Source organism: Strigops habroptila, chromosome W (genome assembly GCF_004027225.2).
Source record: "Strigops habroptila isolate Jane chromosome W, bStrHab1.2.pri, whole genome shotgun sequence".
In the NCBI taxonomy this organism is placed as follows: domain Eukaryota; kingdom Metazoa; phylum Chordata; class Aves; order Psittaciformes; family Psittacidae; genus Strigops; species Strigops habroptila.
This window is the reverse complement of record NC_044301.2, coordinates 31,193,198-31,207,787: the sequence shown is the minus strand read 5'-3', so window position 1 is coordinate 31,207,787 and position 14,590 is coordinate 31,193,198. Positions and strand designations below refer to the sequence as shown.

Genomic DNA, 14,590 nt, shown 5'->3' with positions numbered 1-14,590 from the left:
GAATCGGAAGACTGTAACTCCCATGGGTTGAGATAAGAGCAAACCAGTAACTAAGGTATAATACAAAACCACTACTACCACCACCAGTAATAATAATGACAAGGGAGATAACAAGGGGAGAGGATACAATTGCTCACCACCTGCCGAACGACACCCAGCCTGACCCGAGCAGCGATCTGGGCCTTCTGGGTAACTCCCCCCAGTTTATATACTGGGCATGACGTGCCATGGTAAGGAATACCCCCTTGGCTAGTTTGGGTCAGGTGTCCTGTCTCTGTTTCCTCCTGGCTTCACCTCCTCCCTGGCAGAGCATGAGACTGAGAAAGTCCTTGGTCAGAATAAACATTACTTAGCAACAGCTAAAACCATCGGTGTTATCAGCGTTGTTCCCAGGCTGAAAGTCAAAAACACAGCACTGCACCAGCTACTAAGGATAAAAAATGACTACTACTACTGAACCCAGGACAGTATCCACCCCTTATTCCATACCATTCACGTCATGCTCTGATCCCACATTTTTCTATATACCATCGCTTTTGTCTCATATATATATACACCCACACACAAAGAAAGAGAGAGGTATAGTTCCTTAGTCCATGGACCAATCCCTATAAATTTTCTGAATTCATCCAGTCCATGATGTCAGGCTCCATCTCTTGTAACAGTCTTTCAGGGCAGAAGGGACAGTGTCGAGTGTTGGGTTGTGGCCTGCTGATGACACCGCCTAACTCGTCTCGTCACTGCTGAACTCATCTGGTTTGGTCAAAACTCATTCTTTGTTGGAGTGATGATTGGAGGGAAGTCAGAGTCAGTTGCTGGTGACGTGAAGATGTATAGCTGGTGGGCTATGAAAGTGTTATAGAGCAGGCAACAGCATACAATTGAGTTCATTGGCTGTTTTCCCCCAAAATCAAATCCCCTTGAGGTACACATCGGACTTCCCCATCTTCCTGCATTACCCACCAAGTATATCCAGGTCCCTGAGCAAAAGCAACCCCACGAGTGGGTTTGCCTTTACCTGAAGCAGGAATAACCCAGACTGTCTTCCCCAACAAATTCTTGATGTGCACCACAGGAACTTTGATGAACACATTGATGAACACCGCCAGGGATGGAGCATCCACAACCTCCCTGGGCAACCCATTCCAGTGCTTCACCACCCTCACTGTAAAGAACTTCTTCCTTATATCTAATCTAAACTTCCTCTGTTTAAGTTTGAACCCATTACCCCTTGTCCTACCACTACAGTCCCTAAGGAAGAGTCCCTCCCCAGCATCCTTGTAGACCCCCTTCAGATACTGGAAGGCTGCTACAAGGTCACCACGCAGCCTTCTCTTCTCCAGGCTGAACAGCCCCAACTCCCTCAGCCTGTCTTCATATGGGAGGTGCTCCAGCCCCCTTATTATCCTCGTGGCCCTCCTCTGGACTCGCTCCAACAGCTCCATGTCCTTTTTATGTTGAGGACACCAGAACTGTACGCAGTACTCCAAGTGGGGTCTCACAAGAGCAGAGTAGAGGGGCAGGATCACCTCCTTCGACCTGCTGGTCACGCTTCTTTTGATGCAGCCCAGGATGCGGTTGGCTTTCTGGGCTGCAAGCGCACACTGCCGGCTCATGTTAAGCTTCTCGTCAACCAACACCCCCAAGTCCTTTTCTGCAGGGCTGCTCTGAATCTCTTCTCTGCCCAGCCTGTAGCAGTGCCTGGGGTTGCCCCGACCCAGGTGTAGGACCTTACACTTGGCTTGGTTAAACTTCATAAGGTTGGCATGGGCCCACCTCACAAGCATGTCAAGGCCCCTCTGGATGGCATCCCTTCCCTCCAGCGTATCAACCGAACCACACAGCTTGGTGTCATCGGCAAACTTGCTGAGGGTGCACTCAATCCCACTGTCCATGTCGCCGACAAAGATGTTGAACAGGACCGGTCCCAACACCGATCCCTGAGGGACACCACTCGTTACAGGTTTCCAACTGGACATCGAGCCATTTACCACATCTCTTTGCGTGCGGCCATCGAGCCAGTTTTTTATCCACCGAGTGGTCCATCTATCAAATTGATGTCTCTCCAATTTAGAGACAAGGATGTCGTGCGGGACAGTGTCGAACGCTTTGCACAAGTCCAGGTAGATGACATCAACTGCTCTGCCGCTGTCCATCAGTTCCGTGGCTCCATCATAGAAGGCCACCAGATTGGTCAGGCAGGATTTCCCCTTAGTGAAGCCATGTTGGCTGTCACCAACCACCTCGTTGTTTTTCATGTGCCTTAGCATGTTTTCCAGGAGAAACTGTTCCAAGATTTTGCCAGGCACAGAGGTGAGACTGACTGGTCTGTAGTTCCCCGGGTCTTCCACCTTCCCCTTCTTGAAAATGGGGGTTATATTACCCTTCTTCCAGTCATCGGGAACTTCACCTGACTGCCAGGATTTTTCGAATATGATGGACAGTGGCTTAGCAACTTCATTCGCCAGCTCCTTCAGGACCCGTGGATGGATTTCATCAGGTCCCATGGACTTGTGCACGTTCAGGTTCTTAAGATGGTCTCGAACCTGATCCTCTCCTACAGTGGGCCTAAGGTCTTTGTTCTCACAGTCCCTGCATTTGCTTTCCAAGACTTGGGTTGTGTGGTCAGAGCATTTGCTGGTGAAGACTGAGGCAAAGAAGTCATTAAGAACCTCAGCCTTCTCCAAATCCATGGTAGCCAGTTCTCCTGATAGCTTCTGGAGAGGGCCTATATTGTCCCTAGTCTGTCTTTTATTTGCTACGTATCTATAGAATCCTTTCCTGTTATCTTTTACATCCCTTGCCAAACTTAATTCTAGCTGGGCCTTAGCTTTCCTAACCTGGTCCCTAGCTTCTCGGGCAATGCTCCTATATTCTTCCCAGGCCGCCTGTCCTCGCTTCCACCTTCTATAAGCTTCTTTTTTCCCTCTAAGTTTCCTCAGCAGCTCCTTGTCCATCCATGGAGGTCTCCTGGCCCTCCTGCTGCACTTTCTTCTAGTCGGGATGCAACACTCTTGAGCACGTAGCAGGTGATCCTTGAATATCGACCAGCAGTCTTGGGCCTCCCTGCCCTCTAGGACTGTATCCCATGAAACCTTACTAAGGAGGTTCCTGAAGAGGCCAAAGTCTGCTTTCTTGAAGTCCAGGGCAGTGAGCTTGCTGCACGCTCTTCTCACCGTCCTGAGGATCTCAAACTCAACCACCTCGTGATCACTAGAGCCAAGGCTGCCCTGGAGCGTTACATTTCCAACCAGTCCCTCCCTGTTGGTGAGCACAAGGTCCAGCATGGCACCTCTCCTCGTCAGCTCCTCTACTGCTTGAAAGAGGAAGTTGTCTTCCACACAATCGAGGAACCCCCTGGATTGCTTGTGCCGGGCCGTACCGTCCCTCCAACAGATGTCAGGATGGTTGAAGTCCCCCATGAGGACCAGGGCCTGCGAGCGTGAGGCTGCTCCTATCTGTCTGTAGAGCGCTTCATCCACAGAGTCCTCTTGATCAGGCGGCCTGTAACAGATCCCCACCGTAATGTCCCCTGTTGCTGTTCTCCCTTTGATCCTGACCCACAAACACTCTGTTACCTCATCACCCGTCCCCAGACAGAGTTCCATACTCTCTAGCCTATCACTGACATAGATAGCAACACCCCCTCCCCGTCTGCCTGGCCTGTCTTTTCTAAACAGCCTGTAACCTTCCATTCCGACATTCCAGTCATAGGAGCCATCCCACCATGCTTCTGTGATACCAATGACATCATATTCCAGTAGCCTTGCACACATCTCTAATTCCTCTTGCTTGTTCCCCATACTACGGGCGTTTGTATAGAGGCACCTTAGCCGAGCTCCAAATGAAGCCGACTCAATGCCTGGGGCAGCTGGAACATCTCTACATCACTCCAAGCACTTATTACAGGTGCTGGCAACTGACCAGGAATGTTGGGATGGATCAATGCTCCCCTCCCCCAACACATCTAGTTTAAAGCTTTCCTGACCAGCCTGGCAAGCCTCCTACCAAAACAGCTCTTCCCCTTCTTTGTCAGACCAGCTCCACCAGCCTCCAGTAGATCTGGCCTCCCAAATGGAATATCATTCCCTAGTCCATGGACCAATCCCTGTAAAATTGCTAAACTCATCCAGTCCATGATGTCAGGCTCCATCTCTTGTAATAGTCCTTCAGGGCAGGAGGGACGGTATGTAGTATTGGATTGTTGCCTGCTGATGGTACCGCCAAACTCGTCTGGTCACTGCTGAGCTCATCTGGTTTCCTCAAAATTCATTCTTTGTTGAGGTGATGATCGGAGGGAAGTCAGGGTCAACTGCTGGTGACCTGAAGATATCTAGCTGGTGGGCTATAAAAGTGTTATAGAGCAGGCAACAGTGTACAATTGAGTTCATTGGCTGTTTTCCCCCAAAATCAAATCCCCTTGAGGTACATATCGGACTTCCCCATCTTCCCGCATTACCCACCAAGTATATCCAAGTCCCTGAGCAAAAGCAACCCCACGAGTGGGTTTGCCTTTACCTGAAGCAGGAATAACCCAGGCTGTCTTCCCCAACAAATTCTTGATGTGCACCACAGGAACTTTATCCCCCTCTACAGTATGTAAAAGTTCTGATTGGGCTGGGCCAACCCTGTTGGCAGATCCCCTAGTGTTGACCAACCAGGTGGCTTTTGGTAAATGCGTATCCCAGTGTTTGAAAGTCCCACCACCCATTGCTCTCAGTGTAGTTTTTAACAGCCCATTGTACCCTTCGATTTTCCCAGAGGCTGGTGCATGGTAGGGGATGTGATATACCCACTCAATGCCATGCTCTTTGGCCCAAGTGTCTATGAGGTTGTTCCGGAAATGAGTCCCATTGTCTGACTCAATTCTCTCTGGGGTGCCGTGTCGCCACAAGACTTGTTTCTCAAGGCCCAGGATAGTGTTCCGGGCAGTGGCGTGGGACACAGTGTATGTTTCCAGCCAGCCGGTGGTTGCTTCCACCATGGTAAGCACATAGCGCTTGCCTTGGTGGGTCGGTGGGAGTGTGATATAGTCAATCTGCCAGGCCTCCCCATGCTTGTACTTCAGCCATCGTCCTCCATACCAGAGAGGCTTTAATCGTTTGGCTTGCTTAATTGCAGCACATGTTTCACATTCCTGAATAACCTGGGCAATAGTGTCCATCGTTAAGTCCACCCCTCGATCACGAGCCCATCTATATGTTGCATCTCTGCCTTGATGGCCTGAGGTGTCATGGGCCCACCAGGCTAAAAATAATTCACCCTTATGTTGCCAATCCAAGTCCATCTGAGCCACTTCAATCTTAGCAGCTTTATCCACTTGCTGGTTATTCTGGTGTTCCTCAGTGGCCCCACTCTTGGGTACATGAGCATCTACATGGCGTACCTTCACCACCAGGTTCTGCACCCGAGCAGCGATATCTTGCCGCAATGCAGCAGCCCAGATGGGTTTACTTCTGCGTTGCCAGTTGCTCTGCTTCCATTGCTGCAACCACCCCCACAGGGCATTTGCCACCATCCATGAGTCAGTATAGAGATAAAGTACTGGCCATTTTTCTCGTTCAGCAATGTCCAAGGCCAGCTGGATGGCTTTCACCTCTGCAAACTGACTTGATTCACCCTCTCCTTCAGCAGTTTCTGCAACTTGTCACAGGGGACTCCACACAGCTGCCTTCCATCTCCAATGCTTTCCCACAATATGGCAGGACCCATCAGGAAACAAGGCATATTGCTTTTCACTCTCTGACAGTTCATTATATGGTGGGGCCTCTTCAGCACGCGTCACCTCCTCTTCTGGTGACATCCCAAAATCTTTGCCCTCTGGCCAGTCCATGATGACTTCTAGAATTCCTGGACGACTGGGATTTCCTATTCGAGCTCGTTGTGTAATTAGTGCGGCCCACTTACTCCATGTAGCATCAGTTGCATGATGTGTAGAGGAGACCCTGCCTTTGAACATCCAGCCCAGCACAGGCAACCGGGGTGCCGGGAGGAGCTGCGCTTCAATTCCAATCACTTCTGAGGCAGCTCGAACCCCTTCATAGGCTGCCAGTATCTCTTTTTCAGTGGGAGTATAGCTGGCCTCAGATCCTTTATATCCCCGACTCGAAAAGCCGAGGGGTCGACCTCGAGTCTCCCCTGGAGCTTTCTGCCAGAGGCTCCAGGTAGGACCATTCTCCCCGGCTGCGGTATAGAGCACATTTTTCACATCTGGCCCGGCCCGGACTGGTCCAAGGGCTACTGCATGAACTATTTCTCGTTTAATTTGTTCAAAGGCTTGTTGTTGCTCAGGGCCCCATTTGAAATCATTCTTCTTCGTGATCCCGCAGGTAAAACCATAGGGTGGCACGTGGCATGTACCTCCTATATTTTCTTTCTCGAGCAGTAGGGCGCCTTCTGTTAATAGCTGAGACATGGGTTGGTACACGTGGGGAGCTGGATAGATCGGATAAATCGTCTCTCAATTGTTTGAACTCCTGGGACAGTTTTTCCACAGCTGAAATGATGGAAGGGGTGAGATTGTCTTCGAACTCTCGGAGTTGACAAATCAGGTCATCCACTGTTGGTGATATTCCGTCATTCCAGGTCATTGATGCCAATGTGTGGGCATATGATGATGGCGCACTCCGTGTAAGTTTCCGCCACATGGGTCGTGTACATTCGACTTCATCTGGATCTACGGATGTGTTCCTGGCATCCGGCCTGCGATAGATCATCTCTATAATGGCTGATTCCCTCAGGGACTGGATGCCTTTCTCTATCGTGGTCCAGTTGGCTGAGCGACTAGTAATATCGTCTTTGTAGGGAAACCTTTACTTCACAGCTGCCAGGAGCCGCCTCCAAAGGCTGAGGGCTTGCTTCTCTCTTGCAATCGCTTTGTCAATTCCTCCTTCCCTAGCAAGTGATCCCAGCTGCTTGGCTTCCTTACCTTCTAGTTCATGACCGTCGGCCCCATTGTCTGAGTAGCTGCTGTGCTTGTAGTTGGCATAGCTGCGTTGTCTGTTGCTCTGCCATCAGATCCAGAGACATTTTTTTCTCTTTGAAGGTGCTGGATAGTGTTGAGCAGGGCTCTGTAGGCGTAGGCCAAGCACCAGCACGTTGCAGCGAGTTGTCCCTCTCTGGTATAACCAGCACGACAGCACACCTCGTTTAAGTGTTTTACTAGTTTTTCCGGATGTTGCACTTGTTCAGTGGTGAAGTTCCAAAGCACTGGAGGGGCCCACTGGCCTAGATACTTGCCCATACTATCCCACACACCCTGCCACTCATAACTGTCCAGCCTCAGGGAAAATCTCTTGGTGGTCCTCCTATATCGTCGTCTAACCCTAGACCAGATTTGAACCCGATACTGCTTAACTTTTGAGATTAAACGAATTAGGATGTTCCCAGGACGGGATGGCCGTGGGTAAAACACACTCCGTATGATTGCCAACATGCTGATTCCCAGCACAATCAGCAGGCAGGTCTCAAGGGTATTCAAAGGCCATCTAAAACCTTCAGAACTCTCAACTGCTGTTGCAAATAGGCTGGTGGGGGAACGGGGGGTGAAAGAGAATGCCTCCTTCCTAAGTTGACCCCCCGAGGAGAAAAGAAAAGATATGCAATTGCTAAAATATTTCATTATATACCTCCCAATGTATAGAGGTGATGGCCACGCTGGAAGCACAAACCAGACCAGTTTCATGATCAATGAGTCTATTGTATTACAAGTCATTACCATGAAGTACAGTGAAACAAGAACCTTAGCCCTGGCCCCCCAGCCGATAAACGCTAAAACAGCAAATAGTGGCTGTAAGTAAGGTACAACATGCTGAAACTCTGAGATCAAGCGCAACAAGTCTGAGAGCCAAATAATCACCATTGTGATGAGTAGTAACAATGAATGCTTATCACAAATATGATTAGACACACTCTGGTCAGATCTGTCATTATCTCAACCCTTTGGGCCCCACGTTGGGGGCCAAAAAGAACTGTCGTGGTTTGAGCCCAGCCGGTAACTCAGAACCACACAGCCGCTCGCTCACTCCCCCCCTTCTTCCTCCCCCCGCTCCCAGAGGGTTGGGGAGGAGAATCGAAAGAATGTAACTCCCATGGTTTGAGATAAGAGCAGTCCCGCAACTAAGGTATAACACAAAACCACTACTGCTACCACCAATGATAATAATGATTAGTGAAATAACAAGGGGAGAGGATACAATTGCTCACCACCCGCCGACCGATACCCAGCCCGACCCGAGCAGTGATCTGGGCCTTCCGGGTAACTCCCCCCGGTTTATATACTGGGCATGACGTGCTGTGGTATGGAATACCCCTTTGGCCAGTTTGGGTCAGGTGTCCTGTCTCTGCTTCCTCCCGGCTTCCCCTCCTCCCTGGCAAAGCATGAGACTGAGAAAGTCCTTGGTTGGAATAAACATTACTTAGCAACAACTAAAAACATCAGTGTTATCAGCGTTGTTCCCAGGCTGCAAGTTAAAAAACACAGCACTGCACCAGCTACTAAGAAGGAGAAAAATGACTTTTATAGCTGAACCCAGGACACCAGATCATCTAAACTGCTGTCTGTCCTGATTTTTTCCTTGTCTGTGGTCTGGGGATGTGGCATTGCCACATCATTGCTAGGCTGGATTAAATTCTGATAATAAGTTATGAGCACTGTGGCCAGCAGTGGAGATAATGGAGTGATTTAAATTGCTGAAAAAGGTAGTGGAATGCGGAAAAATATTTTGTGGGGATCTCCAGATGGAGACTGGTGTTAAGAGGGCTACAAAACAGGATAAACCACAGTTTCCTGCTGTGCCATCCCTCCTGTGCACGCTGGTGTCTGTGAACAGTGCCACGCTGGGGCAGGTCCCATGCCAGGAGAAGGCTGAAGTCAGTGTAGAGAGCAGAGGGCTCCTGTTCTTGTGCAAAGTACTGACTTAGTGAGGGTCAGATGGTATTGTTGAAGTTCTAGGGCACGCGTGGGGTAGAAGGTTATCAGTCACAATGGTTCAAGGGATATGTGTCAAATGACATATTGTTTAAGTTAGAGCTCAATATTACTTGTCAACAAGGATACAACTGAGGCCCGATTGTAATGATCAGGTACAATTTCGGGATGTGCCGTCTCGAGTTATCGCCTCCTTGTTTGCACCTGGAGTAGCTGCAGCAAAAGCATGAGGAGACGTGACTGAGTTAGGGTGTTGGGCCGCAAAGCAGATATATTTAACGTCAGAAGTACTTACACAAATGCTTAATGATGTAGATAGCACAAGACATGCTGTTTTGCAAAATAGAGCTGCAATTGATTTTTGCTTTTAGCACAGGGTCACGGGTGTGAGGATTTTGAAGGGATGTGTTGTATGAGTCTGTCTGATCATTCGGAGTCAATTCATAAAAGTCTCAAGGAGGTAAAAGACAACATGAACAAACTAACGGTGGTCAATTCAGGTTTAGATAAGTGGTTAAGGGGTTGGGGCATAACGGGATGGCTTTTAGATCTTTGTAAACAAGGCATTGTAATTTTAAGTATAATTGTGATTGTATTGTTAATCGTTCCCTGTATCTTAAAGGGAGTGTCTAACATGATTACTAATTCCTTGAAGAAAGTTTGGCTGGCTCAAAGAGAAAAAGGGGGAATTGTGGGGTTGTATTTAGAGGACAGTGGACATGTGATGAGCCAGCCATATGAGGGCCTCTTCTAAGCATGCAGCCGCATACCAAGAAGAAGATAAGAGGAAGAAGACATCTGCAGTCGGATACATGGGAAGAACACCAGGAATTAGGTGATCCAATAAGGACACTTACTGAGCCACGTGATTGCCTCATGCAAGAGGGCTTTTACCAATCAAAAGGCGCGTGACCGCATGTCGAGATAGAAAACTCCGTATATAAAGGGATCGTGGGAACAATAAAGTGGCTTCTGCTTGATTCACATTGAATCGTGTAGGGTCCATTGTCGTCTCTCCTCGCATACTCCTCCTTTTTCCACTAACATCATACCTAAAACCAATCTATTTTCCCATGCCCATCATTTTTATTGATTGTAACACACCAAAACACACATACACACACAAAAAAAAGACTCAAACCCTGTTCCTATTTGACTCCTAGCTTTGTGTTCGTCAGGAACTTCTCGAGGGACTCCAATTGAATCAATATAGATTATTTCATCAAAGGCTGTTCCTAAAATATTTCTCTTTATGCCCTGAGGAGTTTGTTTCCCTCTCAAATGCCAGGGTAAATGGAATTGCCAATTGAACAATTGCACAGGTGCCCTTCCAGTTCGGAGGAAGTGTAAACCCTAGGATTTTTTTTCCCACAGTACCACCATAAGTCTGCTCTGGGAATTTTTACAGCTGAGTACTCATCGTCCTCAGTCACATTTAGTAGATCTGCACATGTCTCTAATTCTCCTAGATACCTGGTAGCATTCACACCCTGTCATGAGAGACAAGCTATATGGTTACCAGATGCTGCAGGGAAAGTAGGAGGCACCCTGATGTCCTTGGCCTGCAGAGCAGGGAATAAGAGTGAGAGGGATTTACAGGTTTTGTTTCCCCAGGCAGCCTTCTCCTGGTACAGTGCAATTATGCACATCATTCCCTGTTGGTCTCAAATACATCCTAATGGAAAAGGGACTATCTGTGCTGTACGTCCTCCTGAAGCACATGCATAACAATTGCTTCTATTTAAACTTTTCACTGTATATTTGACCCGTTCTACCCAGGCATTTGTATCTCCATATCCTGTTTCTATTTCAAACATCTACTTCAAATCTTTAATTTCAATTACCTTTACTGCCTTAGGATTATTTGGTGGAGTCCATGACCCCACCGATGCAGGAATGGTGGTGTCCACAGGCTGGCCACATTCATTCCTCTTTGGCTCCCAAACCACCATTCTAAACCTAGCAATTATATCCCCTCCTGTCACATCTGCCCCCAGGCCATGAACTTGGCTTACTTCCCCACCAGCACTTGCAATGGCAAGTGCTATGGGACCACACTCTAAATCCCCAAAGCCAGGGTCTCCGTGACCTTTAAAAATGTAATTTTAGTTTTTCAAGTTTTTCCCTGAGCATTGGGTGAGATCCGCCCATTAAAGATAGTTGTAAACCTAACATCACTCCACACCCAGGACAAGGTGATCCCCAGTATAGAATCATAGAATCATAGAATAGTAAGGGTTGGAAAGGACCTTAAGATCATCTAGTTCCAAGCCCCTGCCATGGGCAGGGACACCTTGCCCTAAACCATGTGGTCCAAGGCTCTGTCCAACCTGGCCTTGAACACCGCCAGGGATGGAGCATCCACAACCTCCCTGGGCAACCCATGGGGAGCAGAGAGAGTCCATGTCCTGTCCTTAAACTGGGCTGGGAATATGAGCATTTTGATGTGCTGGCAGAGCTAAGTCTCATCTCCCTTTTTTTCTGTTCCTTTAGGTGACAAGTAAGGATGCAACAAAAATTAGTCTAAGTGCAGCTTGAGAGGGGCAGTGCACACTCCTCCCGCAGGTGTGGGGGTCACTGCAGGCCCCCTCCTGTCCCGAGACACGGGTGCAGCTGGGCTCGCTGTAGCCCCGCTCCTGTGGAGCTCCGTGCGGGACTGGGTGGGAAGGAGGGAGCAGGGGCTGGTTCCGGATGGGGCTGTAGCAGCGAGGTGCTGGGCTGAAGTGTCTGGTGCGCTCGGTTTGGGGGGAATCAGCCCAGGCTGATTCCCTGGTTCTTGACCGCAGAAGACTCATACGTGGGGCGAGAGCGATCGCTGCCGGGGCTGCCTCGGGCCAGCGGGGTCGCTGCGGGGAGGGGCGGGCTCGGGCTGGTGCTGAGCCCCCCGCTCTCCTGCAGACCGTACGCGTCCAAGGCAACGACATCTCTCACCGGCTGCGGCTGTCAGGCGTGCGGCAGCAGGACGAGGGCGTTTGCCAGTGCCGCGTGGCGGACTACAGCGACGACGAGACGCGGGAGCACCGGGCCCAAGGCGCTGCTGCATGTTCTGTCCCTCTTCGCGCTGCCTGACGTGCAGGTAAGCGCCCGGCCCCGGGGGGTGACGTCGCCAGCGCCCCGGCGGTCACCGTTGCCCAGACAGGCCACCATCCTCAGTAAGCAGCACGGGCAAGGGGCACGGGGGGCAAGGGTCATCATGGAATGGTTTGGGTAGGAAGGGACCTTAAAGTTCATCCATGGGCAGTGTCACCTTTCATTAGAACAGGTTGCTCCAAGCCCCATCCAACCTGGCCTTGAACACTGCTATCCCTATGCCACAGCTTCTGTGGGCAACCTCTGCCAGGGCCTCATCATCCTCACAGGGAAGAGCTGCTTCTTAAGATCTCATCTCTGTCCCCCCTCTGTCAGGTTAAAGCCATTCCCTTTGTCCTGTCCCTACATGCACTGGCCAAAAGCCCCTCTACAAATTTCTTGTAGCCCCTTTAGGCACTGGGAGCTGCTCTAAGGTCTCCATGGAGCCTTCTCTTTTCCAGGCTGAACAAGCCCAGCTCTCTCAGCCTGTCTCCATAGCAGAGGTGCTCCAGCCCACAGGGCATCTCCATGTCCCAGCTCTCAGTTTAGGGCTGGGCATCACAACACCCCTCTGTCACAGGTGGAACTGTCACTGTGAAGCTAAAGCTAAATAATTGCTCCCATATCTAAGTAAATGTCCTTCCTTTACCCCAAAGCCTCACTCTGCCTTGCCAGCAGCCAGTGCAGGAGCTGGGGAGGGGTGTCCAGGAGCAAGGCTGGGACCCACTTCCTCTCAGTGGGTACTGTAGGGTAGAGGCCTCACTTTCAAAATTCCCCCATACAGCTTTTTGGATGTGATGATTTGAACAATAGCTGCAGCCTCAGGTGAGCAAAATGCCAGGGCTGATATGCAGGGGATTGAAATCAGCTGGTCAGGCTGGGCAGGTGTGGGCCATGCAAGGGGGCCAGGTTTGGAAGGGAAATGCTAAATGCTGTGTAATGAGCTCCACCTTTGCGTTACTGGCAGGGTAAGATTTGAAGATGCTGTGATCTGTAATGGTTTGCAAATGTAAACATTGCGCTAATGCTGATTGTCTATCAGTTAATACTGTAATAAGTTATTAATGCCACATTACCATGTTACAGCTAGCTGGTAAGGCTGTGGTAAACCTTCATTTACACTTATGACAAAGTCTGGGTCAAAGAACAGAGTCTTAAATCTGCATTGCAAAGGTGTTTCACGCTGCAGAGGCATGGTGCTGCTCTCGCTGGGCTTCAGCTCTCCCCTCAGCTGCTGTCACTTCGCTGATGTTGTACAGACGTCCCTGCTAAGCTATCTGTGGGAGAAGGGAAACAGTTTTATGCCACTGGCTATGCAGGGAAAGCCCTGAGCTTCCCCTCTGCTGAGTCTCTTCTGACGCAGATTCATAATCCTCGCTCGGGAATGTTCACACTTCTGTCTGATACGTCTTCACACTCCCAGGGCAAATGTTGCTGGGTTTGGCTCACAGTGATGAGAATTAGCTCTGAATAGGTCATTGACTTGCAGGTTCTGTACAGGTGCTGGGTTTTATCTGACTATCACCTTTTGCTGTTTTCTGAATAATTTAGTTTCTTTCTCATGTGGAAATAATGTGTGAAAACTCAGGTTTACTCAAGCTGGCTATTCATTGGTGTCTAGTGGAAGACAAAGTGTTAATTCCTCAGGTCTAACTACAGCTGCCTTTGGGCATATAAAAAAAGTTCAGTTTGCTGAATTCACTGGCCACAAGAAATTGAACTGAAAACTGTGATGCTTGTGATTTGCTGTTTTCCTGTTGGATAGATCTGCTTTCCTTCTAGGAGCCCAGGGCTGGTGGTTGTTTTTGTATTTCCTCTTTACACACACGCCCCAGTGAGGATTCTTGCAATGTTTTCCATGCTGACAGTAAGTTAGGTTTAGGATTCACAGCTCTGCACCCTGTTGACTGAACCTAGAGCTGATGTGGTGCCCATGAACTAGAACCAGGGCAGTGGAAATGCACTGGGCTCCATTCCATCCCAACAGATGGGCGTGAGTTTGTGTGCTGGGGTAATCTGTCACATATGGCTGTTAGGGCAAGACCCCCCCTGCCCAGATCATCTAAACTGCTGTCTGTCCTGATTTTTTCCTTGTCTGTGGTCTGGGGATGTGGCATTGCCACATCATTGCTAGGCTGGATTAAATTCTGATAATAAGTTATGAGCACTGTGGCCAGCAGTGGAGATAATGGAGTGATTTAAATTGCTGAAAAAGGTAGTGGAATGCGGAAAAATATTTTGTGGGGATCTCCAGATGGAGACTGGTGTTAAGAGGGCTACAAAACAGGATAAACCACAGTTTCCTGCTGTGCCATTCCTCCTGTGCACGCTGGTGTCTGTGAACAGTGCCACGCTGGGGCAGGTCCCATGCCAGGAGAAGGCTGAAGTCAGTGTAGAGAGCAGAGGGCTCCTGTTCTTGTGCAAAGTACTGACTTAGTGAGGTATAAACCAAATAAACACTAATGTGGAAGTTGATGTTGTGAGGACTTGCAGGGACATCACCTGGTTTTGTGAGGTAAGGGAAGTCTCAGGTCTGCAGTGCTGCCACTCAGGTTTGATAAGCAGTAAAAAGCAGAAAACTTTCTTCAGAAT

The 14,590-nt window shown here is 49.3% G+C and overlaps 1 long non-coding RNA gene across 1 annotated transcript; it reads left to right on the top strand.

The window, feature by feature from the left end:
* The first annotated feature begins 363 nt into the window (after positions 1–363).
* Positions 364–13,328, top strand: LOC115618968. The gene is made up of 3 exons (XR_003994884.1): positions 364–467; positions 9,179–9,181; positions 13,318–13,328. It is a non-coding gene; the product is annotated as an uncharacterized LOC115618968 (long non-coding RNA).
* Positions 13,329–14,590: the final 1,262 nt, after the last annotated feature.